A 26,772-nucleotide genomic window follows, 5' to 3' on the forward strand; every position below is an offset into this window, starting at 1 on the left:
CTACATTTGGTGCTCTAGGTATGACTCTAACACCCGTTTTGGACCTGGCAGTGAGGGTGTCTGAATTTCCAGTCATAACATGCATACACGCTAAACTTCCAACCAGGGTTTCCTTTAGAAAAAAAATGTGCAGGTAAATGTGTTATAAGAGTGGCTCTATTAAACATGGTAACATGTGTGCCCAGATGAAAAACAAGAGGTTTCATGACCTAGTTTGGCCCATCTGGGATATATTTTGCTGAATTCCCTTTTGAGGATTTTGCGGGCCTTTTCAAGCCTCCATGGTACGTAAAGTAGACGCCCAATGCAGCAGAGTCCTTACTGCATCGCTCAAATTGGATTCAAACCAGTGGCCCTTTGCCGTATACTGTCTCTATTCAGCAGCTCTAATGAAGGCAACATAATAATATCAAACATACACTGCCCAGCCAAAAAAAAGGTCACAAGCCTGTGGGGGGCAGTGCTATGATCTGGGGTTGCTGCAGTTGGTCTGGTCTAGGTTCTGCAACGTTGTGTGCCCAAAGAATGAGGTCAGCTGCCTACCTGAATATACCGAATGACCAGGTTATTCCATCAATGGAGTTTTTCTTCCCTGATGGCACGGCATGTTCCAAGATGATGATGCCAGGATCCATCGGGCTCTAATTGTGAAAGAGTGGTTCAGGGAGCATGAGACATCATTTTCACACATGGATTGGCCACCACAGAGTCCAGACTTGAACCCGATTGAGAATCTTTGGGATGTGCTGGAGAAGACTTTGCACAGTAGTCCAAATCTCCCTTCATCAATACAAGATCTTGGCGAAGAATTAATGCATTGCAGAAGCTTGTGGAAACAATGCCACAGCGAATGCGTGCCGTAATCAAAGCTAAAGGCGGTCCAACGAATATTAAAGTGTGTGTCCTTTTTTTTTGGCCGGGCAGTGTATCTAACAAAACTGAAGCTAGTTAAGAAGGTAGGTTACTTGAAAAAGGAAGGCAGATCAGTGAACATTGGCATGTAAGGCAGTGTCCTTGGACAAAGTCTGGTGTTTGTTTGACCCAGCCATTTTCTTTATTTGACTAATTTGATTGAGGAAGAATAACACTGGAGAGTTGTTGCAACTCCTACATGTAGAAGTGTTTTCCTCCTCCAAGTTATCACAAGGATGTTCTTATTTTTTTAATAATGTGATAGTATAATTCATGGGTAATACATATGGGATCTTTAATCAGGCTTACTCAGCAGCTCATTCAATCAGTAATTGTATTCATGTGTGTATGATCAGGCATGATTATATCCGACATGCTATACATGTATTGAAATACAGAAATGACAGACTGTCCCATTTAATTTGCCTCTTCATTTATATCATTCATTCATGCTTAACTTAATCCTGGTATTCCTGACAGGACCCTGAAGATAGCATAATGTTCATGTGTTAGTTCAAATTCATGCAGTCTGTCTGTAATGATTTGGGTTCAGCGCACAATAATAATAATTCACAAATTGGCTCAGAGATGGATTCGTGAGATGTGGTGAACTTACGCCTGCCGCTCCACCAGGAGCACTCCCACCTCACCAGATGGCCGGTCCTCCCCTCACCCCCTCCGAAGATTCTCACCCTTGCTTTGACTCTGTCTGAGGCGACACAACAATTAGCCTCTCCACTTAGCCTCAGCTGCTAAATCAAATTCACCTGTCGGATGGAAAGTAAAGGAAGTAAACTGGACTAAGCTTCATGAAATTAGGCTACACCATCAGAGATTGGTGCCAAAACCAACATTTAATGACACATTGCTCATTGATTACCAATATTTATTTTTGCTGTCATAAATCGACTGGTCAACTTCTCAACTAGATTATTTGTTGTTATTAGGCGATGAAAAGTGATTGACAATTTTAATGTCGCTTCATTAATCACAACTTTCTTTTTCAAGTTTTTGAAATATACGTTTTTGCTGAGTTTAGTTTCTTTTATTGCTTTGCTTTGATCTCTTCAGATATTTTACAGATCCATAGGAATTGGAAACGGTATTTTATGTTCAAATTTGCCCCGTTAGCACTATGCACAGTATTTGTCTTGAGCTAAGCATTTAAAGGAATTTCCTCTCAAAATGGCAGAAAGTCTTAACACATGCAATTGAGAATCTTTGGGATGTGCTGGAGAAGACTTTGCGCAGTAGTCCGAATCTCCCTTCATCAATACAAGATCTTGACCCAAACATTAGATTACTCACTTCCATTGAGTATTTGAATTTTCAGTAACCATACACTTCTACCCACTACATCTCGTGTATTTGCCAGCCATATTTACAAGTCGTTTGAAGACAAACAAAACTTTAATATTTAAAATGGTTCAAATAAGGGGGATCAAAAGACAGATGCTTACATCTACAGGTCCTAACTAAGTCAAGTCAATATATGAGTTCTTGAATTGTAAGAAAAGAAGCAAAGAATTTTTTAAAAGTAAAACAGAATGATCATTGCAAGCACCAGACAACGTAAATGGTAGTAGCTTACTTATGTCGGATAAACAAAATTCATTAGAGCTAAGATCACTCCACTTGTACAGTGGTTAAAAAGGTTTCTTATGATATGTCTAGCTCTCATTTGGGGAATAAAGAAGGCACAGCTGTCACACACAGTATACACAGAATAAATATGGGGTTGGGAAATTATTCTGATCAGCATGCAACCTCTAACTTGTATTTACTCAGCGAGGATGTAATTGCTACGCAGTTCTTTTATCATGAAGTGTTTCCATTATTCTGTCCATCCTCTGTATATTACTAGAGTCCAAATCTCATTTACAGTGCAGAATATCAAGGACAGCGCAGAGGGCTTCCTCTCGGCTGTGGTATTGATCTCAATGTAAGCAGAGACAACATTAAATGAATGTAGTGAGGCAGTAATCTGTGTGGCAATGAGAGTGTCCTTAGCAGCAGAGGTGATTTGTATTCCAATATCACAAATTTTATGCCCATAGCCAGTTTACAGGCTTCATATTTCTGAAAAGCAAGTTCAATACTATAGTTTTTATTTATATACTATACTCTTTAAGAGAAAGCAGCTTGTAAAACTGTTAATGTGACTAAATAAGATTATTTATAGGTTTGAGAGAGTTAACGTTATATGTTGAACAAACAAAAAGTCATTAAAGAGCCAAGTAAATACAACATTGAAATGAGCTAAAATAAATAAGAACTAAATACTTTAACTCTGAATTTTAGTTTCTACAACTAATTTCTAATTGAAGGTTACATTTTTAAAAACATATTATTCTAATACTAAATCATTTAGTTTGCCATAACAATTTATTATATCTACTTTTGCTGCAGGCTACCATTGTTGTGATTTGATATTCAGTAAACAAACATTTTGCCCTTCAACAATGACATGAAAATGATCACAACATTTTAGTCGGGAAAAGTTGTATTCCCTTATCCTCTTTAAAAGTCCAACTTATTCCAGAGGCAGACAGTGTGTCTGTCCTGGTTTGCATCGAGCAGAAGGCCGGGAAGCTGTGAGCAGCGCCTGGCTGTGACACAGCTTACCAATGAGCCACCACGCTGTCCTAGGAAAATCCTTAATTTTCTTCCTCATGATACTGTCTATGGTATGACACTGCACATCCCTGCTTACGTGGTCTCTCCCACTTTCAAACACAATCAAAAACATGTAGGGAGATTAAATTGTTGACATATGAATGCAGATAATGTTCCTTGAGGTCAGTGAATGAAGCAGTGCACAAATTATGAGCTACTTTGGCCACTGAGGCTGGGCACAAGCCAATGAAAAAGATTAACGGCCTTCCTTTTAAAAAACCATGGTGAATATCATTAGCCTGCCTGGTGCTTTACAGAATATTAAAACAAAAGAAAACACTCCCTATAATATCCAAATCAGTTTAACATTGAACTAAGTTGTCCAGTCCAAACAATTTCTCATCAGTAAAAATCTTGACTACTTGCCCTATCCTTGAAAAGCACCATATTTTTTTTACTTTGACATCACTGAGTATCGTGACTCAATTCAGCACTGACTTTCTTTCAAAGCCACATCTTTTGCTTAGTTCATTCATTCACTGCTTCTCATCTCTCTCTATATCACTCAGGATTTATTACATGTGTTGTTTACACCAACCTCTTAAATGTGGCCGCCGTTGTCTATGGGGACATCATTAGGTTACAGCACACATCATAACAGAGGAGTAATGATTCTGAAGTGCTGAAGTGCTTCTGTGGCACTAGTATACCTGTTGTTCCACACTGCCTTTACCCATGTGAAGAGGGTAGAAGCATGGAGAGACAGGAAGGCCTCCTCAGAGAGTGGCTCCGTGATGCACGAGGACAGCCGCATCGAACTCTGGATTACACACTAAAAGGACAGCCTGCGCTTTGTTCGTGTCGACAGCAGTATGTCGGACAGGTAGTGGTGCACAGGGCAGCCTTAGGGGACTGTACTGTTACCTACAGCAACATTCATACCTCTGAGTGCTAACCGTAACTCTGCCTGCTTCATACCCACTGGATTGGAAATTTAACATATATATGAAGTTTTGGCTGAATGCTTTTTTAACTGTTTCTTCAGCATTTTCTGTGCCCATACTTTCAGCAATGACAATCTTAAGCCTCATATTCTTGTATTTATGGATTACTGAAATCTCTAAGAGACACTTGAGCACTTGTTCAAACTACACATTTCAGAGCCTTAACTCTCTCTTTTTAAGGAAGCCATTAAGCAATTGCTTTGGGGAACAATTTCCTTGAATTTCACTACATTTTCATTTCATTTCCAAATCAAACTTGAGTGAATTCACCAGAGGTTACAGCATGAAATAGCTGGATTTAAACAGCTACTTTACCAGTAAAACTTGTGACATGTGGTATGGTAACTTCACTTTAGATTTACGTAACTGGATTATATTCAGAGTTACAAAACTAAGGGATGCATTGGTTATTTCCAAAGAAGAGCCAATCAGAGCCTGGTGGCAAGCCTTGTTAGGGGTGTGATACAAACCAGATGCTTCTTAATGACAGAAATGTCAAGCAGGCAGCTGCTGACACCTGTCAGCATGCAGGGGTGAGGAGCATATTGTGCTGGCCTGCAGGCAGTGGAGGGTGAACATCACCTGGATTTGTCTGATCATGTAAGAAAGCAAACCACTGTACACACTCTATAATTGGCGCTGTTAGCACTTTGTGCTCATGTCCGCAGTGAACTACAATAGCACCATGAGAAAAAAGGCTAATATCAGAGCAGAGCATGAAAACAAACCTATACACATTTCCCATCCTCATTACCAAGTCTATATGTAGCTTCTCCTGCATCCGCCTTTCCCCCCAAGGTGTAACATATTGTGCATTAGTCCCTCATTTGTGCCATCAGTCACAAAATAGCACTGGGCTTTCTGCCTGGCTCCTGAAGCAGGGCGTCTGCTCTGCCTATATGGACCATCTTTGACTTCCCTAACAAGCCTGTGCTTTGATCTTTGCAAAATCGCTTCAGGTCGCATGTATTAATATGCAAATAATATGAAATAAATAAATAAAAATTAATATAGAGAGAATACATAACAAATACAAGGTCAAATCTATTATAAAATGTTTTCCAAAGTTGTTTGATACACATTTTGAGGTTGTCCTTCATGAAAGGTTTACAGGCACTTGTTTTTTTGAACAGGTTACTCTATTGAGTTGTTTTGATGACGCTCCCTAACCGTTTACTTCAATATCACATCTGTTGCTGATACCGAGATTAGATACCTAATGATTGAAAATGTGTGTGAAGCATTGATTTAATAGCTGTAACCTCCTTTACCTGAAATACCTTATTCAACACAAGCTAACGGACTCAAATACTGAAGGTCCTAAACAAAAACTTTTTGAAAGCTTAAATTATTGCTATGATGTGTAGTGATTCCCATTATCTGCTGCTTTGTCCTGTTGGATGCCAGAGCGACAGATGACAGCCAAGTTTTATATTGGCCTGCAATCAAGCCACTGACAAAATTAACATGAATTGCCGCAGGCTGTATTTTTCATTTTAACCAGTGAAAGCAACAGTTATCAATGGCTGAAAATGAGGAGCTGCTAGTTCATTGTCTGCAATCTGTTTTTTTAAGGAGAGATAAGCTTCAGTAGTTAAGCAAAATCTGTGTATTTGCCAAGCCAGGTGTCAACCAAATTGTTTTTTACCACTCACAAACTCAAATGTTCCACTGTGTATGTAGCGCGGCCAAGACAGACTAAGAGCATTTTAAGACTTTATAGAGTGACGCATTTCTGAATGAAACCTAATGTATCTGCAGGGTTTCATTTCAAACACAGCTGTGGATTGGCGAGTATGAGCCTCTGGAGAAGGAGGCATACAGCTGTAGACGACCGTTCACTGCATCCACACTTTTAGATCAGGCGCTGGATAAGGGGGAATCTTACCAATTTCATATCAACGTTGCTTTTTTGGAAAAGTTACAAACGTTTTTGACAGTTCCCATGCAAACATCCATCCAATGATGGCAAAAAAAGTGACAAAAAATTCTAGAAATGTTTCCAAGTTTGTATCTATGATAATTATTTGAAGAAAAAAAAAAAAAATCTGTTGAGGGCTATCTTAGAGAAGCTTGAATATTTGTGCTGGGTATCGCCCCTGATTTCCCAAATCAATCAATTCTCAATCATAAAGTCTTAATTTAAATGGACTTTTGATTTGATTAAGTATGACTCACCTTATTTCAGACTGTGGAACAGAGCAGCAGAGGTTTCTGATTACGAAGAGTACGAAGTCTATTACAAGACAGTAACTCACCACTCTTCTAGCTCTCAGCAACTCCATAGCGTTACATACCAAGACACTAACATCCAAAGCAGATGTATAACAATGAATCCGGTGTAAATGGAATTTAATTTGCACCATATAGGCAGCATGCAGCATATGCAGGCACTAAAACTAAAGAACAAGTGGAGTGATGAGAGATTAACTTGTATATGAGTTGGTAGTGGGTGTAATATTGAAAGCTGACACATTCCTCACAGGTAGATATGTGGGCTTGGTGAGTCAAGACACAGTTGTAAGTGTTAATGCAGTCGCAGGAGAGGAGAGAAGGAACTCACAGCCGGCGCTGCCGGAGCTGCTGCAGCTGCGTAGGTGTGGCGCTGACCGAATTTGGAGCTAGCCAAGCTGTTCTACACACGGTGCAAGCTCAAAAGATGAAGGAGTTATTTTATTTCCATTTTGTCTTTTCTAAACCTGTTTCTCTCCTCTGAGAACAGTTGACTGGTCAAAACAGTTATCCTTTACTGCAAGGGCAGTGATCCCTGTTATGATGGCTACGGATATACGTTTTTTATCACAGCCTTTTTGTTTGTGCATATTTTTTGGTATCTTGCAAAAACTCTTAATGGTAAACAAAGCCATATGTTATCTCATTACATCAAACATGACATTTTAATGGTAAACTGAACATAAAGCTGAAAAGTTTGGTAGATAGGTCAATCGACTGAACATTAATCTGCAACTATTCAAGTGTTATATTCATTATTATTCCAGTTTCTCACAGAAATGACTACTTTCAATGTTTTATATCATTGAAATTGACATGATAATATTAAACACATTGCAAAATTCTTCTAATAATTTAACAAACAAAAAAAACACTCTTGACACTAAATGGAGGTTTTTATGACACGATATCTTTCAGTGTAAATTTACAACATGAGCTGGCAGGAGGAGGAGTAAAAAAAATGCTCTCGAAGGATCTCCTCAATAAAAAGGTCTAGGTTAATCCTGCATGTGTGCCTTATCAGCCTATTTCATTTTTGGTTACCCGTTTCCTCCTTATCACACTCACATCCCATGTGTGCTCCAATTATTGCATGAAGATGGGATTGAAGGAGGGCGGGAGGTTAAAAGGTAAGGTGCTGGCTGCAGAGGCATTGAGAGACAAGGCTGTGTGCACCACAGTTAATAATTTGGGTGATAGTAAGTAAGCCTGGAGCATGTGACTCTTATTATCTCCAATGGTTTAAGCACATGGCTTTAGGGTTCCTGCCCGCTACCCACCTTTAATTACGAGTGGACCATTAAGACCTTCGCTGACAAATTGCTCAGACCTTTCCATTGATGCAGTACAATCACATTGAAGTGCTCATCATATTGCATGTCAATAATTGCACAAGAGATGAAAAATTAGATTACACAATGTTTTTTTCCACACCACAAAGCTAGTAGCTCTTTATGAAATTGATCAAGGCTTTCATCATTTCCTCTGAAACGTTAATGTACTCACTTGAACTGTTTGTCTTTAATAGAGAAGCAGACATGATAACAGTGTTAATAGCAAGTTGTGACTAAATACTTGGCCCATGCCATCATCTCCTTGTGTTCACATCAAGTTACAAAGTGAAAACACACACACAGTGTTGTTAAAGTTGCATAGTTTATGGACCTGTTTCCTCTTAAAAACAATTCATCTTGACGTGACCTCCGATGTGTCAGCAAAAACAAGAGCTCGACTCAATTCAGAGGCAAGAGGTTAAGGAATGGCCTGTGATTGAGCACGGCTTTCACCCCTTATGATTAAACATACAAACTGACACCCAGTGTTTGATGAACAATCTATTATTCTTTTAATAAATCTTTCAGTGCAGAGCGTGATGGACAAGGCAGATCAAGTGGGCGAGGGTCAACGCAGAAGTGTGCTGAACTGAGAATAATAAACAGGATATGTTCATCATGGCAAGACAGTCTGCCCTCAGGTTCTTTAAAAACTGTTTTTAAGGGATTTATTTCTATTTTTTTTAATGCTTTTAAGGTGTTAGATCAGGCAAAGAACATATACATCAGCATGCGCAATACTGATAAAAACAGTTATTAAAGCCATATCTTACAGTTTTTGAGGGCCAGCAGGATGGATGCCTTTTTAAAGTTGGTAGGTGGACATACAGATATCCCAGGGGCAGGTCATGATCCAGACTTTGAAAACCACAGGTCTATACTCTTGCCAGTCCACAAGAGAGAAACAAACAAAAGGTCATCTTCCTCCAGGCAGGAACAGTCACTTTGGATCCATGCCCACTGAATAACAATAATTGGTTCATTTACATTTGTGGTTGGTCACTTTTATGCGGTTAGGGTCATTTCTGAGCATTGGGAGATGCTAATATACTAATTCACAGTATTGTTTTCACAATTGAATACATCTTAAGAAGAACTCACTCAATAGCATGCATGTGTTCTCTGACAATCTCCTCAGTATTCTTTTAGATGAAAGAATAGTTACATAAGGGCAGATGTATAAAGTGATTTCTTATCAAGCACCTCGATTGACTTGACAGGAGAGTGCATCTGTGAAAACTTGAATTTCTGTCAGTAACAATGTTTCCACTGGTGACACATTTCCATAGTTGGGGGGGAAAAAAGGGAATAGAAATGTTATAAAGACTTCACAAGTCGCTCCTGTATGATATTCCGTTTCACCTCCATTTATCAGTATGCTAAATACTATGCACAATCCAATATACATGGTTTCAGACTTTTGTGCGGAGGTTTTCAAAATGGCTCTAGGGATAGCAGTAATGGTCTGTCGGCCCATTTCTTTGGTCAAACCCGAAATATCTAAAAAAAAATGGTTAGTAATGTCATGGACCCCAAAGCATGAATCCTATTTACTTTGGTGATGACTTAACTTAATCACTGTAAACATCTTTGTTTGGACACTGGGCTGCATCACCTTGAAATGAGCTTATGTTTCCTACAGGATGAATCCATCACATTGCTTATCCTTTGGTGCCAACATATGATCCACATTTTGGAATGAAGTTTATTAAATTATATTCTGTAAAAAATTGGATGTCGATACCCGACCCTTTGGTAACCGATCTTTAACCATTAAGCAAGTAGGTCAACATTCTTACAGGCAGTTACATTTTTACTGTTAAATATTCAAATCTATAGTTCCTAAAAAGCAAATGTTGTTATGTGAACATGTCAAACAGTATGCCTGATAAACATTAGCATGCTAGCATTGCTATTCTGAGGATGATGATGTAACTATTAAATGCTAAAAGCACCATTGTATACAAATAAAAGTAAAGCCTCACAGAGGAACTTGCATGGCTATATAGACTCGTCTTAAGATGTGGCATCCTTAGAATACATTGTAACTTTGTTGCATTGTTGGTCAAAAGCACAAGAATTATTGTTTGAAACTGGTAGCACGTTCATGGTAGTATTAATAGTTTTTCTTATACTGTATACAGTAAGTTGCATTTCTATCAGCTCACTCAGCATTAGAGGAGTTCACACCCAGGACATTTTTCTGCAAGTCAACAGTGCTAACCACCCAGACAGGGTGCCATGAGAGCAGGCAAAGACTGACCTCAAGGTGGCTTTTGAGGAAAGACGGGTCAAAAAAATCAATAGGTGTGCACAGCACATTTCCTGCCAAACCAGCCATTAGCTTTTGAGAGACTCTCGGGTCACAAACAAGCTAACAAGCAAATGGTCAGATGAAGGCAATCACATTACGAAATCGCATGACAGAGCTAAATATGGTCAGGTATCAGGGTAGTGATTTGTGTTCCAAAACATTTTATTTTCATGTCAAATACCAAGAATTTCGTTCTTTCCACTACAGCTCTTCTTGATGTGAATATGTCGGCTAGGCTTTGCAGAGTTAAGCTCAAAGACACCACTTGAGCTGGAGGTTAAGCTTTTAGCTTAGTGATATGCTTTCTTTCTTTTGTGAGGTTTGAGGAGTGAACTTCTGGTTTAGACTCCTGGTCACTTGAGTGAGGATGAAAGTGGTTTGAGTCAATGATCAGCAGTGGGTAGATTGACTTTGAAATCTTTATCTCAAGAAGACCAGACCAGAAGAGAAGAGTGAGAGATTTCAGCGGGCCCACAGTCACAGCTTCACACGAGGTAAAAGAGTGCACTTCTTGTCGCATTCAGCATCTCGGGCTCTGACATTTGACTATAATATTAAAGGTTCCCTGAAGATTTCCATTCAGTTCCGATTTCCATATATTCTGTAAGCTGTGCAGGGTTCACTGAATCAGAAGCATGCGCCGCTGAGCACATTGTTTGGCATATCGAATCTGAGCTCTTGTTACCAATCAAACATAAGAACGGATGCAAAAGGAAAAGCAGGGTAAATAGTGGTTTAAGTAAGTTTCGCTACAATTTTTTAAATGTTGTCTGATGGAACCTGATTCAGAGGAGGCCCATGTCTTAGGGTGTATTGCTGCCATCTTTGTAGCACCCTCTCAAAGTTCAAAAGTGAAGCATGTTCCATTTACAGTCGAGGAATGTCTCACCTCAACCTTCAGACCTATCTTTAAGTTCTCTTGTCTGATTTTTATCAGAATTGATTTTTGTCTCAACATTTCTCGATTCCCTTTCTCAGGTGGAAGGCTATTGATATTGAGTTGTTCGGTAAAGATTGTGTGCAAAGATTACACCAATACAGAGCTGTAGAGAGATTTGATTTGAGTGTTTGTCTACTGTTTTACCTTACCACTACTACTGACATATGAAAATATGATTACACATTTCAAATTGCCTTTTCATTAAAACAAATTTGGAAAATCTATAAACGTAAGTTTACATTTTGCTTAAGAGGGACTTTTTTTCTGAGTGTTCTGTTTCTTTTAGGCCAGTTTACAAGTTTCAATGTTAAAGTTGATGAAATTAATCATTAGGAACATCTGTAGTTACTGAAGACACCTCTGGCCTATGAGTAGCTAGAATCTGAAGCACTAAGATGTTGTTTGTTGTCTTTTTTCCTTTTAAAATTACAGCATTAACTAAAAACTCTTAAAATAGCTTGAAAGACTGGACATCAGATGTCTCAGGCGAAAACCTTCATGGATCACTGCAGTTAATGTTTACCGATGGCAGGTCACACATGCTTATAGAGCAGGCTCCTTGGGAGGTGAGAGCCGCTGTAGGAATCAAAGATGCCGTAGCCCCCTTGTGTAACTAATGAATGACTGCGTATGCCTACCGTATGTGATCTGACAATGCAACACAGTGCTTTTGCAAAGGGATATGGATAAGTTGTTCACCAGATTCCACGAGCAGCAGGGGTATGACTCTGAAGTCATGCAGCTTGATGTAACTTGACAACATAAGATTATTTATATACAGTAAATATATAGAGAAGGGAAATCTTGGATGCAAGGAGCAGCACCCAGCAGGTATGTGCCTTAAGATGTCACCCCCCCTCACATGAATCAACAGTAGAGCGGGAGAGGATGGCGGGGTGTGTGGTGCCGGGGGGCTACAGAGACCTTATCATAAAAGCAGCGAGTGGAGCAATCATGTACACAACAGCATGCATTACTCCATCCATTGCTTGCACTTGTGTCCTTTGAATTTAACAAGCGATGGAATCACAAGTAGTGCTATGCAATTATTTTCAACCAAGCAAATTAAAGAACACAACAGCTGGTAACTTTAATCATCTACACAAGGACACACACACTTAGATTTGATTTTTGTGGGGGTAACGGCATAATATATGGCACCTTGTCTCAAGGTCAAGAGGGAAATGTATTCAGCCAAACTCTGCACTAAGTACCTACATAATATTATGTTAGCTGGATGGTAAAGGACGCTGTCATAAAGGATGTGTGTAAAACAAATTGCAATCTGTCTGTCAGCTCATGTTAAATTGAGCGCACCATTGATGAGACATGCAATCTGGCGTCTGCTTTTGTTAGAGGCAAGCGGCCGCTTATGAGTCATGGCATTTAATATAGATTTTATACATTGCATACATTTTGGGGAGGATGGATGCAAGGTGAAACATATTGTTCCTGTCGTTATTTGATGACATCATGATGTTGGCCAGCAAATGTCAGAAATGACCTTCAAGAGGAATAAATATTGTCAAATATTTAATCCCATTTACGTTGAAAGATTCATGCCTGATACAGTTTGTATTCAGAAATATTCCTGACCATAGGCACACATCATTGAGTGTAAAAATAGGATTTAAACACCGCAAGCCATGCAAATCATTGGAAATGTGTTCACGGGAAAAAATTCTGTATTCGAATTTCCCTTTCACCTCAGCTGATGTGGAGGAATTAACTGTCAATCCAGCTGTAGCCTTTCTCCACGCTTTTAACGTAAGATCTATGTGAACGTTTTATGAATTTACTTACTAATCCTCACAGTCATGAAATCCCTCCATTTGTATACCAACAAGAGCATTTATTATTCTGCCAGCGCTGCATTCAAAGGGGCTGGTGTGGCAGGGAGGTCAAACATGAATCAGAGCGGCTCTCTAATATAAAAATATCGCCTCAAAGCAGCCAGCAGCAGAGGCAGTTAAAGATATGGGAAAACGCCAAGAGCCATGTTTGCAGTAGTGCTCCCGCCTGTTGGAGACTGCAATACTAAGTGCAGTAAGATAGTAATACTGTGATCTTGATAATCATTGTCCTCATCATCGCGTTGAATAACCTGAAATCCAGTTCTGTGATTAGATCCACAGGTGCTTAGCTTCTAGGAAAAAAATCCATTCATGCTTCCAGCTATGCGCCTGTGTATTACTCCTGCTACTGATCCTCTGCATTGTCACCATGAATGAGAATATGTTCTTAGTGAACTCAGCCAGCAAATTAAGGATATATACAAAAAAACAATCCATCATGTCCTTTTTTGTTGGTTTGCTGTTCTACACACATGCTCCTTTTAACATCTCACTCAACAGTTGACACCACTTCCCACTGCCACCATGCACAACAAGAAAATTAGGGGGGGTTGGAAAAAAAGAATAGAGGAGCAAGTGACATATTGTTAGGATGACAGACTGAGTGTATAGCATGAAAGGAAACCTGCCTTTTTGTAAGCACACTCACTCTTCCCACCTATGCTTTGTCAGGATAGACAGCGTGCCCCACTAAGACAGCAAATGCATACTAATGCAGCCTTACATCCACCTCTGCAGCCACAGAGCAGTATGAAGTGGCAGCCTGCCGCCTTGCGTCGCTACGTGGGACTAGTGCCACTTACCTCTGCTGCAGGCTGTGCTTCCACATCCCCCAGTCGCTTGTACTCTGTAGGGGGGAGAGGTCTTACTGTGCATTTACTTTATAGCTGTGGGTTTATGTCTGTGTCTCAAAGGACTGGTCGGATGGCACATGAGAGGAATGCATAATCTAATCCCAGCAGGGCCTTGTCAGTACATATTTGTGACAAATAGAAAGTGTTAAAAAGGGGCTACTGTTTTATGTAGCCTTTCTAGGCATCAACAGAGTGCTCTGACATCAAAGCATGTGTCATTATGATGCTTTCTGGGGAAAAAAAGTTCACATCCATCAGTGTGAAATGCGCTCCTCTCTTAAGTAGCTTGGGTAGCTGGTATTCTGTGTCTCTTAACATTTTGCTGATAAATATTCACGCCCTGTAAATATTTGAGGGCCAAACAACATGCAGTGTCGTTTATTTTAATCATATTGCACCTTTCATTATTTTTCTGCGGCTAACAAAATCAATCTCTGCAGAGTGTGCAAAGATGCATTTAATTTCCCCCCGCTATTAATCTCCAGCCCAATGAGATGATTAATTACACTGTAATAAAGGCTTCTCGCAGTTGGAACTGTGTCTTTATTCATGAAAGGAGCTGCATTTACATTTAAATGTATTCATGGGCGAGATGTTCTTATCTGCCAGGGCTAAGGTTGGAGGGCAGGATGGGTTCAGAGCAGGGACAACAGATGTGGTCTTCTCTCTAAACACCAAACCGAGAATCCTGCATGAATGGCCAGTGTGTTTTTACAAATCGCAAACCTGATGCAACCAGTTTTGGTTTTTTTTGTGTTTGTTGAGAGGAAAGACAAATTGGTCTCTTGACAGTCCAGATAAATAGTTTATTGAAATAAGAGTTCAAAGAGCCAGTAAAGCATCTTGTCACCTCCTCCATAGTAAATGTGCTGTGTGATAACAGTGGGGTGAGGTTTTGTTTTAAAATTGTCTGCTAATTGAATTGTGTTTCTGATAATTTTTTTGCATAATAAACGTGCCTCATTAAGTGACGCTATTGTTGAAGGGTGTTTTTGCACCAGTGGAAATAAATAACTAATTAATTCATCTGTTTATAGTACACACACATAGTATAAACATATCTGCCATATACATCTGTTATACGTAATATATGCATCTGCCATACCTCCTCATTCAACAGTGTAAAGTATTTAAATGACTGTACAGTGTATTTAAATACTTTCAATGTATTTCATATATATATATATATATATATTTCACATCCTCAAATCTTTATTGTTGTTATTGTAAATACTCTTCTCTCTTTTTGCACTATTTTATTTATCTTATTTGCACCATGTATGTGGAGTTGTTGGAGGAGCATGGGATATACGATTTTCATTGCCAACATATACGCTGTATATGCTGTGCATATGACCAATAAAACCTTGAAACCTTGAATTTGCGTGTGTACAATCCATTCATCTCCACACAGCGCAATTAAGATGTCATTTCAAATAAGCAGATCCTGGAGAGATGACACTGAAGCAAGGGGGATATTTAGGGAAGTAACTTGAGGTTCCTTGTTCCCTTAGAATATTGCAATTAATTTGACCTTCATATGGTTTTCAAGGGATTGTCATTCAGCCATGTAAAGAGAAATGGCTTGTGTTAATGTGGAGGTATGCTCCTTGAATACAGAAGAGACTCAGAATATGTTTGGCTTACGACTTCCCTACTAATAATGAAGCCCTGCCCATCGGTACTCCAGGAGGAGATAAATGGATGTTGTCTGTTGGTATGTCCGGCTCTCCAATCCGACATACACTCCCTCTCTCTCTCTTTATCTCTCTTCCTCTGTCTCTCTCTCTCACTCTCTCAAGCATATTTTCCTGCTTGCTCCTGCACTATCACACAAACACGCCTGCACATACCCTCAGAAAAAAAAGGGGATGGGGGGATGGAATGCATGAGTTAAGTTTTAATAAGGGAGAGAGGTAATTTGAAAAGTCTTTGGAGGTGTTTGGAAATTTATCAATAACAACCAGCTGGGATTTCATGCATGGGAGCATTTGGTGTAATTGCCTGCACATTCCTGATAGAGGTTCCTCTTCAATAACAAAAATATGCTCTTTAAAGCAAAAAAGACTGACACTACCTACCGACTCTTCCTTTTAAGTTTTGTCTAAGGGGGTTCAAAAGATGAGATGGTTTTCAGTTGTTTTTGACCACGGACAAAACAGCTTTCTAATTTATTTCATTTACATTGTCTTTGTGCCAACGTCTGCAGCTTGCAGGTTTATTCATGTGAAGAAGAAGAAAAAAATCTCAAATTTTCTAAGATTTCTCGACTTCAAAGGCATTAATTTGCGTTCAGCGGCACAAATTTAAAGCCTCTTTGTGAAACAATAACATTCCTCTGTGTAACTCACTCCCCTCTCAGAGCCTGAGCCAGCTACAGCGGAGCCCCACTTTATTGTCAAAGTATCACAGGTTATTGGAAACTGCATAAGTTCACAATGGAAGATGTGCTAATGCAAATTATCCCATGTCGTTTGTCCCATTAGTGTGACATTGATAATTCTCTTATCTGCAATATCTCAGACTGGATTGAGCTTGTTGTGACAATAAGAGCTAAAATAACACATCAACTTGATTGTTTGCTATATATAAACACCAAGCACAAAGCGTCAATACAAGTCCTAATATCCACAGGCATCAACATTGGCAAAGATGGATGCAGAAGGTTTTTAATAATGAGAAAGCTACATTTCTTTCTCTGGCAGTTGATATTTCACTGAGAAACTGCCATTGTTATCAGCGTGATCAATGAAACAGCTCATGGACCATAAAATCAACCAGAACCAAGCTTGAATGATGGACTAAATATCCACCCAGAGGGTGGCTCTGGTTTAAAGAGTAGGCTGCAGAGATGTCTTGACAAACGTTACACACCTGGTTGTACTCATGCAGCAACTGGTAATTCAGTAAACCTGCTTCTTGGAAGTAGCCCCAGATGCTCATTGATCTGTTTTTTCTTTCATATAGTTCCTTGTCAAGGTAACTGTAAAAGCAGAATGATCATCAACAGCCTTGGAATGTTTACGTCCCTCCCTTGTTGACTCAAATGAAAAATAAGCTGGGCCGGATTTTTCTTTCTGCTATAAAATGATGTGTGAATTCTCTCACACAAATTACGCATGAACGATAAGGTCATGGTCAATAGCAGCGTAATCATCCAAACCAGGGATTGGGTGTCTGTTTGTCTGACTGTCAAGAGAGAGTCATGCAGGGGGGATTCAGGCCTCTCTACTGTGCAGTGAACAAGCTTAGAGCCTTAAAGTGTATTACAGAGAGAATAACCCACAATGCCACCCCTGCTATCAAAATTGCTTGGGAGGAGATTGCTGCGGGAGGTTGTGTCTGTCTCCACATCCTGCTTCTATTTTGTTCAGAGCCCAAGGTGCTTCACTGATCTCGGGCCAAAAGCTGTGGAAAAATTCTGACAACTCATGGAGGATGATAGCAGGAGGAGGGGAATTTCAACGATCCTCCACAGAGCCCTGGTGCAAAGGAGAGGGAACAAGGGAGTGAGAGATGGGGGGCAAATGAAAAATGAACGGGAAAATGAGGACAGAGCTCTACTCTCTTATCTTCTCTTGTCTCGATGTTCTCCCAGATAAGTACCGCCTAAGTATGTTGTCGGGCCCACCGAAACACATTACTGACAGCACCACAAGTTCCCGGGGAGTCTTGTGGTGCTGCTGCTTGTCTTACCTTTCGTTGTTGAGCACTTTTGGTCGCATGTTCACTGAGCCAGAAATTCCTCCAGTTTTATGGAGGTTGTGGTGGTGGACTGCCCTCGTGGTTTGAGGGACCGCCCTGTAGCTGAAAGGTCATGTAGTCAGTTCTGGCAACAGCCATTATGCATCCATCAGTAGACATGTGTGCTGTCAAAGTGTGCTTTAGATGCCTGAATGCCTACCTGCTCACTCAGTGTAAGTCTCCCCATATAACAGTGTAGACTCTGCCAAATGTAAATAATAAATATGGTGTTTGTTAATTAATCATATTATGGATCGTATGCAATGCTATTTCCAATAATCATTAGTCAAAGAAAGTAACTATTGTGTGATTGATTCACTGAAAAGCACTTGTTGTGGACTTTACTTGGACCTCATTTTATTTTTTTGCCCTTAATTCGACCAATTTGAAAGATGCCATGAATCCAAAGCTTCTCATAGTGATATTTTGGTATGCCGTAGAGCATAGTTCACTAACAGGCAGACCGCGGTCCGGGTCCAGACCCTGACGCCGACCCATACGGACCCAAACCTATAACATTAATAGGGGATTTTCATTTTGACCGGCGTCAACAGGGGGCGAAAGAGACGAGGGAACGATACAGGGAGATAAACGCAAGAAGAAGAGACAAGTTATTAGCGGCAGAGAGAGAGAGAAGACGGAGAGAGAGAGAGACGAGTTAGTGGGAGACAGAGAGAGAAGGCGGAGAGACAAGTTAGTGGGAGACAGAGAGAGAAGGCGGTGAATGGAGCACCAATGGGCACCTTCACATGTGAGAATGGCCCTGACACCATTTCAGCCCCGATTTAAAAGCGTGGCCTGCAGACTAGAGCTCAGTTCTCTCACTGAAAGTCAGTCAGTGAGGGACTGGAATATAAGAGGGACAGAAAGACAAACCTTGAAACTGTTCAATTGTTATGATGTGTTCGGACTGATATGCTATATAATTGGCTGAAACTGTTAAGATGTGAAACGGTTAACACAGAGAAAGGGAAACTCAAGCTGCTGCTGCACTTTATTTAATCTTTCTAAAATGAAGCTGTTTTAAGGTTCACACATTTCCAAAAGCTATTTTATTTATGTTCTCTATTTTATTTTAAATGCAGCCCGAGTGGAACATTAAACATATCTACAGTATTATACTGTATATCTGTATAGTTCAAGTGACAATAAATATTGTTGTTTTTAAATGTACTTTGTTTGTTTGATGACTTGCAGACGTTGATACGTTAGACACATCTAATGTATATCACACTCATTCGTAACACGAGATAGACATTTTGATGTTCCGGACCTTTGCTTGATGAAATCTTATCTAACTGGAGCTCGTTGCATTTTAGTTCAATACCCCTGCCATAGAGTATTCGTCTCTAAGTGCATGTGTACTCACAAGCTGGAAACATTGTGGTACAGCATAGTAATATTCTAAGGTGAATGTTATCGTAGACAGGTTGAGATGTAAGTACAATGTTTCATTTCTCGTGGTGAGGCTCATTTCAAAGAACCATTTTGTCTAGAGTCAGGAAAGATTGAAAACCATTTACTTCCATGCATTGCCCTGCTCAAAAAGCTTGCCTCTGCAATATGTCTACATGGCAAAGCTGCCATCACTCCAGAAGACATCAATGTTTCCCTGCCATACAAGTGTAGCTTTCTTGTTTCTGGTTGTTTGTTTTCTAAAGTGGAGGCAAGCTTACCTAAGCAAAACTCAGTATGGATTATGGGTTTAGCTTTTCTACACAGAAGTGTGTATGACATATTTACAGTACCTGTAAGTGCCTTTCCTCACACTGCTGTTGGACTGCACTGTTAAACTAGAGGTGCCGTGTTTCATAATACTAGTGGAAATGTGCTTGAATTCACATGAACATTGTTTTCCAATAAAAATATCTGCCACATTGGAACAGCTAAATTAAGAACATGATTCTTTCCTTGGCTTACAAACTGACATAAAGGGAAGCAGTACAACACTTTTAAAGCCATTACTTGACCATCAGGCCACAATTTGTTTTGTTTTAGCTCATACTGAAAACAATTGATCTAAAATAAAGATATATGAAATCTATAATAAGACAAACATAAAAAAGAAGGTTAGCGCTGCACTCAACATGCCATAACATGCACCCCATCAAACATACACACCTCAAAATATAAAATCAGGTGGTCAACAATCAACTCAGTTTTTTGGGGGGTTTATTCAACAAATTGTTTGGGCTTTATTGGTCAATTGGACTGAGCCAATGTACATGCTCCCCCATCTCCACCAGGTGAGCCATACGGTGGCCAAACCGATCAGGATTTTTTAACATAATAAGAGATAGTAATGTCGGGTTTCTACACTTTTCCCTTTTTAAAGGAAATTGGTGCTACTGAACAAGCAAGGAGAAAAGTAGATGGCAAACGTCAGCAGCGATGTCACAGCTTATAAAAGATTAGCACCTGTGATCATGTATTATGGGTCACTATTGACTTTTTCAACTGAAACATATTGAACATACTTAAAAAAAGATATTTATTTATTAAGATAATTCTGAGCATAGTTTAAAGCTAATATACTTTCTCTAAAAGTTAAAAACTTGAGGCGCGAGTAAGATGTGTTAAGCCAATTATACAAACACATTAGCGTCAAAGTGTTATTATTATAGAATGGGTATTGTCTGCTATATGAGGATTGACTTTTTCCTTAACATTTTTAAATCTGATCCAATTGCTGGAGAAGTAAGTCCCAGTTTGAATTAAACTAAGTGCTTACAGCCTTTTTACTTTTGGTTTTGTCATTTAAGTTCCAATAAAATGCAATGATGAGGGTTGTTCCTTGCTGACCTTGATCAGCAAGCCATTAAAGAGGAAGTGGCTTTGGAGTTGTATTGATTAACAAATAGCACAGACTCATGTCCCAAATCCTGCTTCAAAGCAACTTTAAGATCCATCCTCTTTTCCACTAATAAGTGTATAGAGGGGGCCTTATTTATTTGTGGATGACTAACACGACATAGGTCAAGACTGTGTAGCCATTAGCTTGTGCCAATGCTGCCATTTTGCCATTAGCACTAATAAAAGATAAAAGACGATCAAAACACAGAATGGCTTTTATTTTAATGAGCTTTTACTGCAGCATTTTTACTTTTTCACTTGTGATTTTGCTCAGACATAAACGTTCTCTCCGGTGGCTCAGTGTTTTCTGAGTAAAGTGTCCATGTTAGGTTTGCTGGCCGCCTGTTAGTGCTAACATAATGTATAAATCAGGTTTAGCCAACTATCTCAACTGTTGCTTATTACAAGGCAGTGTTTCTTACACACATACAGCATAATTGGCCATTCTGTAACAGATTCCTGTATAAATCAGCCTACTTATCTTTGAAGCAAATTGCCAGGGAACAAGCTGTGTGTTATTAATGATAAGCTACACAGGTCTGCTTTATATACTGTAGTTTGCACTGTGGAAAAAGTATGGAGACTTGGAGACAGAGCAGAAAATAAAAAGAAGGCATTGTTTATAAGCTATTAGTGTGTGAACGCAAGGACCACAGTTCAGCACGTCATTATGTATCGTGGATCATTTCTGCTGTCTTTCATGTTGAGTGCAATCACATCCTGGATAAACGTATCAACAGTGCTTGAAGCATCAACTTCAGGATTCTCATTTCATTTTGAACCCTGGCCAGGATAAGCAAATTGATGCCTGCAATATCAAGCCGCATTGATAAATGGTTCCTCCTACCACTGCGCAGGCATATTTGCATTTGCACAATTATCTTTCATTGACAAGTGTTTCCATCGGATTAGGAAATCGACATGCCTCAACATGTGTCTGGGAGTAAAGAAGCCCTTCAGTGGGATTCCCAAAGGAGCGTTTCACACTCTCACGTTCTTCCCCAAAACAAGTGGTGGAGGCATTTGAATTACAGGAAAGACAGGGTAATACATCAGGCCCGATCAAAGCATTCTATTGGAGTCAGCACTATCGGGCAGTATTTCTCGCAGATGATAGAGAAGGAGAGTGAAACCTTTTGAAAACAAATTTGTCACGGGGGATTATTTTTATCTTTATGATGACCTTGCAGTAAAAGAAACAAGCAGCAAAACATCATATTAGCGAACCTTTCAACTGCTTCCCACTGCTTGGGTTTCTGACACAAAGCAGATGATACATTCTGATTCACTGGACCCCCCCGGCTCATGAATCTGGACGGACATGAAAAATATATGAAAAATATTTAAATTATAGCAGAGGAATATGTTTTGATGCAGTTAAAGTTCTCCAACTTGTTTACTTGCAGAGTCTCTACCTATTTTACCCCCAGATACCAATGAACCATTGAGGTTATTCCTAATAAAGACAAAGTATCTGTGGAAGTTTGTTTAATATTCTGTTGTATACTGAGACAAACATTAAGCAAAATGGGATTTATTTTCACATCTCAAACCCACTGCTCCCTGTTGAACTGCAGCCTGATGGATTTGACTTTGGCCAACAGTGTGAGTGTGATTTATGATCAAACAGCACCTGAACCTGGGATTTATTATCCATTACTGCTGTCCGTCAGGCAACATTACATTGCACTCCACTGTTCATCTCAGTTTGCCAAGCAGCAATACACCACCGGAATAAATATGCTGTAAAATCTATATCTAAACAAATGCAAAACATCCAGTGACATTGCATTGTCTGAAAATGTTTTTCCATCCCTTCCCTTTTAAACTCTACTCATGGATGCAGTTGATTTCTGACTATAGAGAAAAGCGGTGGGAGCCTGAAATTACGTACTCTAGGTCTGTGTTTTCATTTTTCATTGTAGCAAATGGGCTTTATGTAATGACACTTTGAGTTCAGACAATACAAACCTAAGTCCCAGTAGTCGGCCTGTATTATCTTCCGTCTCAGGGTTTTGACAGAAAATGTCATTTATATTGGCAGAAATCTGCAAGTCATTTCTGCTCCATACCTGCATTTTAATCAGCACATTAAAAGCCTTGTGCAATCGTGCCGTTTCTGTCCCCAAGAACTGTCACTAAATTTGGAACAATGCTGCCTGGAAATGCAGTTGTGCAAATTATCCTCGGCTTAATTTTCCCTCCGCCCAGAATAGTGCAACTATTTACATGTGTGAATGGTTCAGCGACTGCGTGTTAGCAAGTGGTTCAAATGAGCTACACACAGACAAGGTATTACTTCAGTCCTAATGCTCTGCTTTGACTTCCACTGTTTGTTTAGGAGGAATACTTCACTGTAATGCTTTGTTTTTGAGTACTTAACAATCCCTGCCTTTGGTCTTGAAAAGGTAACTCTGAAAATGTTTTAGTGAGTTTAGATCTACAGCGGTTATAACTCAAATGGTGACAACCATATCAACATGTTGACATACATACGACATATTTTTATAACCTACAAAACTGCATTGATTTGAATGTTTGGGGCAAATCAAGCATGTCATAATATGACAATGGTTAAAGAAAAGGAAAAAACACCCATCATAGAAACAGAAAGGGTCATATCTACAAATACTTTCTCAGTTAAATTATTCTATTTAAATCATGTACATCCAGTTCCCATTTTAAAATGGACTTATGAAATGTTATAAAATAATATGGCTCTGAACTCTAAAGCCTTTTTTAAAGAAATCTCATTTGGAAATTGTCCTGGAACTTCGGATACAATAATTCAAACATCCCCTGCACTGTGATGTTAACCAAAGATATAGGATTTGCTGCATAATAGTTTTGTGAGCTGGGAAGTGAAATGTTTGATAGAACTGCACCTTGTTAGTTCAGAGCTCACTATGTGGCAGCTGAAAATAGTTTTCCATAGAACACACCTCTCTCGCTGATACTTATGTTCTTGTTCAGTTTTAAATAGACGTATTGTGTTTACTTTTAGTCTGATGTTAATTAGAGTGAAATCACAGAAAGCAGACCGTTATCAGGTTGTATTAATAATGTATGGGTAGACTGTCTGAGTATTTGATTATGTTTGCTGTGTAACCACTGGATAGCCTGATTAAAGATAATATATTATTAGAAAATTGTATCCATCTACAGCGTGTCTGCTAAAGCTTAGTTCACATTACTCAGCTTAATTTCTGATTGTTTTTCTCCCAGATCCTATCTTCATGTTTGAAGTGACCCATATCCCTATAAGTGGAAGAAGTACTCAGATATTTTAAGTAAAAGTAGAAATACTACAGCATAGAAATACTGTTACACATAAAAGTACTGCAAACTAAATCTTACTTACAAATCTGAAGTATGTATGAACGGATACATGCCTTGAAATGCCTTACATTGAACTGCATACAACCAATAACATCATGTCAATGCAAGTTGGAAAGATAAATAACATATTGTAGTGGTTCAAGCGTTCATCTCCCGAATGATTGGCTGTGAATTTGTTATATGTTGAGGAGATGAAGGTGGAGATGTGATAGAGGAGTAAGGATTGGTGGGGGTGGGGCTGTGGTATGGAGGGATTCAAAGTTTAAGAGTTCCTCCAAAACTTTACTTTTGGATATCTCTGTCACAGCATCATGACTAGGCTGTCACAGCAGGACTCAAAGGAAAAGCTATGAGCGTCAGCCAGTCTGTATTGGCTGTAGTTTCAACAGTCCGCTTTATACACTCTACAGTGAAGGATCTGCGCCCTCACAGTGAAACATGAGGTGGAGAACACATGAAATCAAACATAATCCTTTTTCTCTGGGCCACATTAGGCATGATCTGATCTGAAATCTATTTCTTTGTCCAAATTACTCTTAAAACTCCATATTTGTGTCACATAAGAGCAAAACTCTGGGGTCATACTATCCCAATCATACTATCCTAATTCAACAAAAGTAACTCATTAAGGAAATGTATGAACATTTTATTAAATAACTAAAATATGTTGTTGCAGGAAGTAGAGAGCTCAAGTTAATATCTTAACATGGAGAGCATGTAGTCTAGGGGTTATGTATGTTTTTGGTTATACTAGTTTTACAACCTGTTGACATGGTGCCTTCATATGCAGGTGGGAAGCTTGTTGATGGCTAAGTTTATATGTCAACAAAGCTGCCAAGCTCAGAGTGTTATGATCTCAGTTTGGGTATTTATAGTTTACGGTTTTACTTTGAAATGTTTCTTGTTTTGTCACTTCCTGTCTTGGCTTGTTCACTTCCTGTCTTGTCTAGTTTACTTCCTGTCTTTAGTTTCCCTCCTGTCTGATTGTCTGATCATGCTCACCTGTTGCCCCTGTGTGTCTCCTCCCCCTTCCCAGCTGTTTCTTGTCTTGTGATTACCCTCCTCTGTATTTTGTCTGCTTTCTTTTGTGTTGTTTGTCGTATCGTCGTCGTTGTTTGTCGTTTGCCTGTTCCCTGAACCCTTTTGGATATCCCTTTTTCAGCCTCCCTCTTCCACTGGTTTGTCCGTGTTTTAATTTGATACTTTTCCTTCGTTTTACCTTTTTGTCTGCATTTGGTTAACAGCTTTTCTATTAATAAAAGCTCACCCTTTGTTACATTTGAACCCCTGCCTCCTCTATTGCTTCTGCACCTGGGTCCTTTCCCAAATCGTGACACAGAGCCTCCTGTTCCATGTTTGTTTTTACTTCCAGACATCATAGCTCAATAATTAAATGTTGTTTGGGAGCAGATTCAAAGATCCCACCGTGTGATGATTGGCTTCAGAAAATAACCCATCTATGACGTATGTTATTTGGTTCAGTCTTACATGGTGTTTGTGTAATTTCAGAATTTCTCAATACTTGTTACCAGGACAACCTGCTTCTTCAGTGCACTCTCTGAATAAATAGTGGGGAGGAAGTATGGAAAGGAGGAAGGGATCTAGTCTTCGCGACCTCCTGGGAAACCTCGGAGAGACGGAGGGAGCAGATGTTGAGGAGGAGCCCTTCTATTCTCGGCCCGTTTCTGGAGGTGTGTTTGGTCATTAGCAAATATTCCATGCAAGTGGAGAAAATGGCATTGGATCAGAATTTTCACTAGTGTTCTAGAAAATATATAGCTCTCGTCTGCCAAGACTGTGGGACTTCTGAGTGTCTGTTTTAGCCTGTGATCAAGCATGCATGACGGCTCGCCTTCAAAGCCAAAACAATATATGTGAGCAAGGCATGCTGGCAGAGCACGCCTGTGTCCAGAGGAAACACACTCCTTCGCACAGTATGTTTGACAGCTCTGCTTCTTTCATCCGGCTACAAAGATCTGCGCTTACTCTATGAATAGTTAATAGAGGTTATGATAATAAGAAGGTTTGTACTCTTATTTATCAATAATGATATGTCACGACAGTCCAGTGACTCACGTACCCCGTGTATCATCCACCGATACGAATAACATCAACAAAGTCTTTTGAGAGTTTCCCTCCAGTAGGTAAACGGTTCATCGTATACAGAACATATGCACGTCTCCTCTAGAAAGGAGATGAACAAACAACTGACACCTAATTGCTCGAAGGCAAGCAATACAAAAGGCACTGCAACCATCTAGTGTTGGCATCTGATTACTCAAACATGCAAACACATCATCGCCACACATTGCACGTTTTAATTAACATACATTTTGTTCAGACCTTTTTCCTCAAACATTTTCAGGGGAGAGACAGTGCAGCGGCTGTGTTTTCTGACAGTGCTGTAAACAAGGTAAAGCAGCTTTAAATCTCTCATAATGGAGACAGCCTGGAATAACAACTGTGTGCACTTCCCCCTGAGGCAATTTTCCCTGCGGCAACTTTCCCTGAGGTGAACACATTTGCCAGCGTACATGTGAATATGGACGCAGTGACCAACATGGGGAATAAGATATGCAGCACGCCGCAGGTCGCTGGGGGTCTGCATTGAAGGGGTAAAAATCCTTTGAGCACACAGTCACTGTACCAGAACATTGTTTCATTTAGCTGAAAAACACCTTGGGTAATGCACTGAGGCATCTTTGGCTACGTACAGTCAAAGATCAATTTTTAATAACAATTCTGGGGCAAGATATTTCTCATATGTCAGAGGCAGA

At 39.6% G+C, this 26,772-nt stretch overlaps 1 long non-coding RNA gene across 1 annotated transcript in view; it reads left to right on the plus strand.

Annotated features, from left to right (window-relative positions):
- The window catches only part of LOC134859397 (uncharacterized), a 137,268-nt gene extending 111,598 nt beyond the window's left edge, over positions 1 to 25,670 (plus strand). The window contains exon 3 of the long non-coding RNA XR_010165093.1: positions 25,528 to 25,670. This is a non-coding gene — a long non-coding RNA (uncharacterized LOC134859397). The remainder of the gene's footprint in view (positions 1 to 25,527) is intronic.
- Positions 25,671 to 26,772: the final 1,102 nt, after the last annotated feature.

Source organism: Eleginops maclovinus, chromosome 23 (genome assembly GCF_036324505.1).
Source record: "Eleginops maclovinus isolate JMC-PN-2008 ecotype Puerto Natales chromosome 23, JC_Emac_rtc_rv5, whole genome shotgun sequence".
NCBI lineage: Eukaryota > Metazoa > Chordata > Actinopteri > Perciformes > Eleginopidae > Eleginops > Eleginops maclovinus.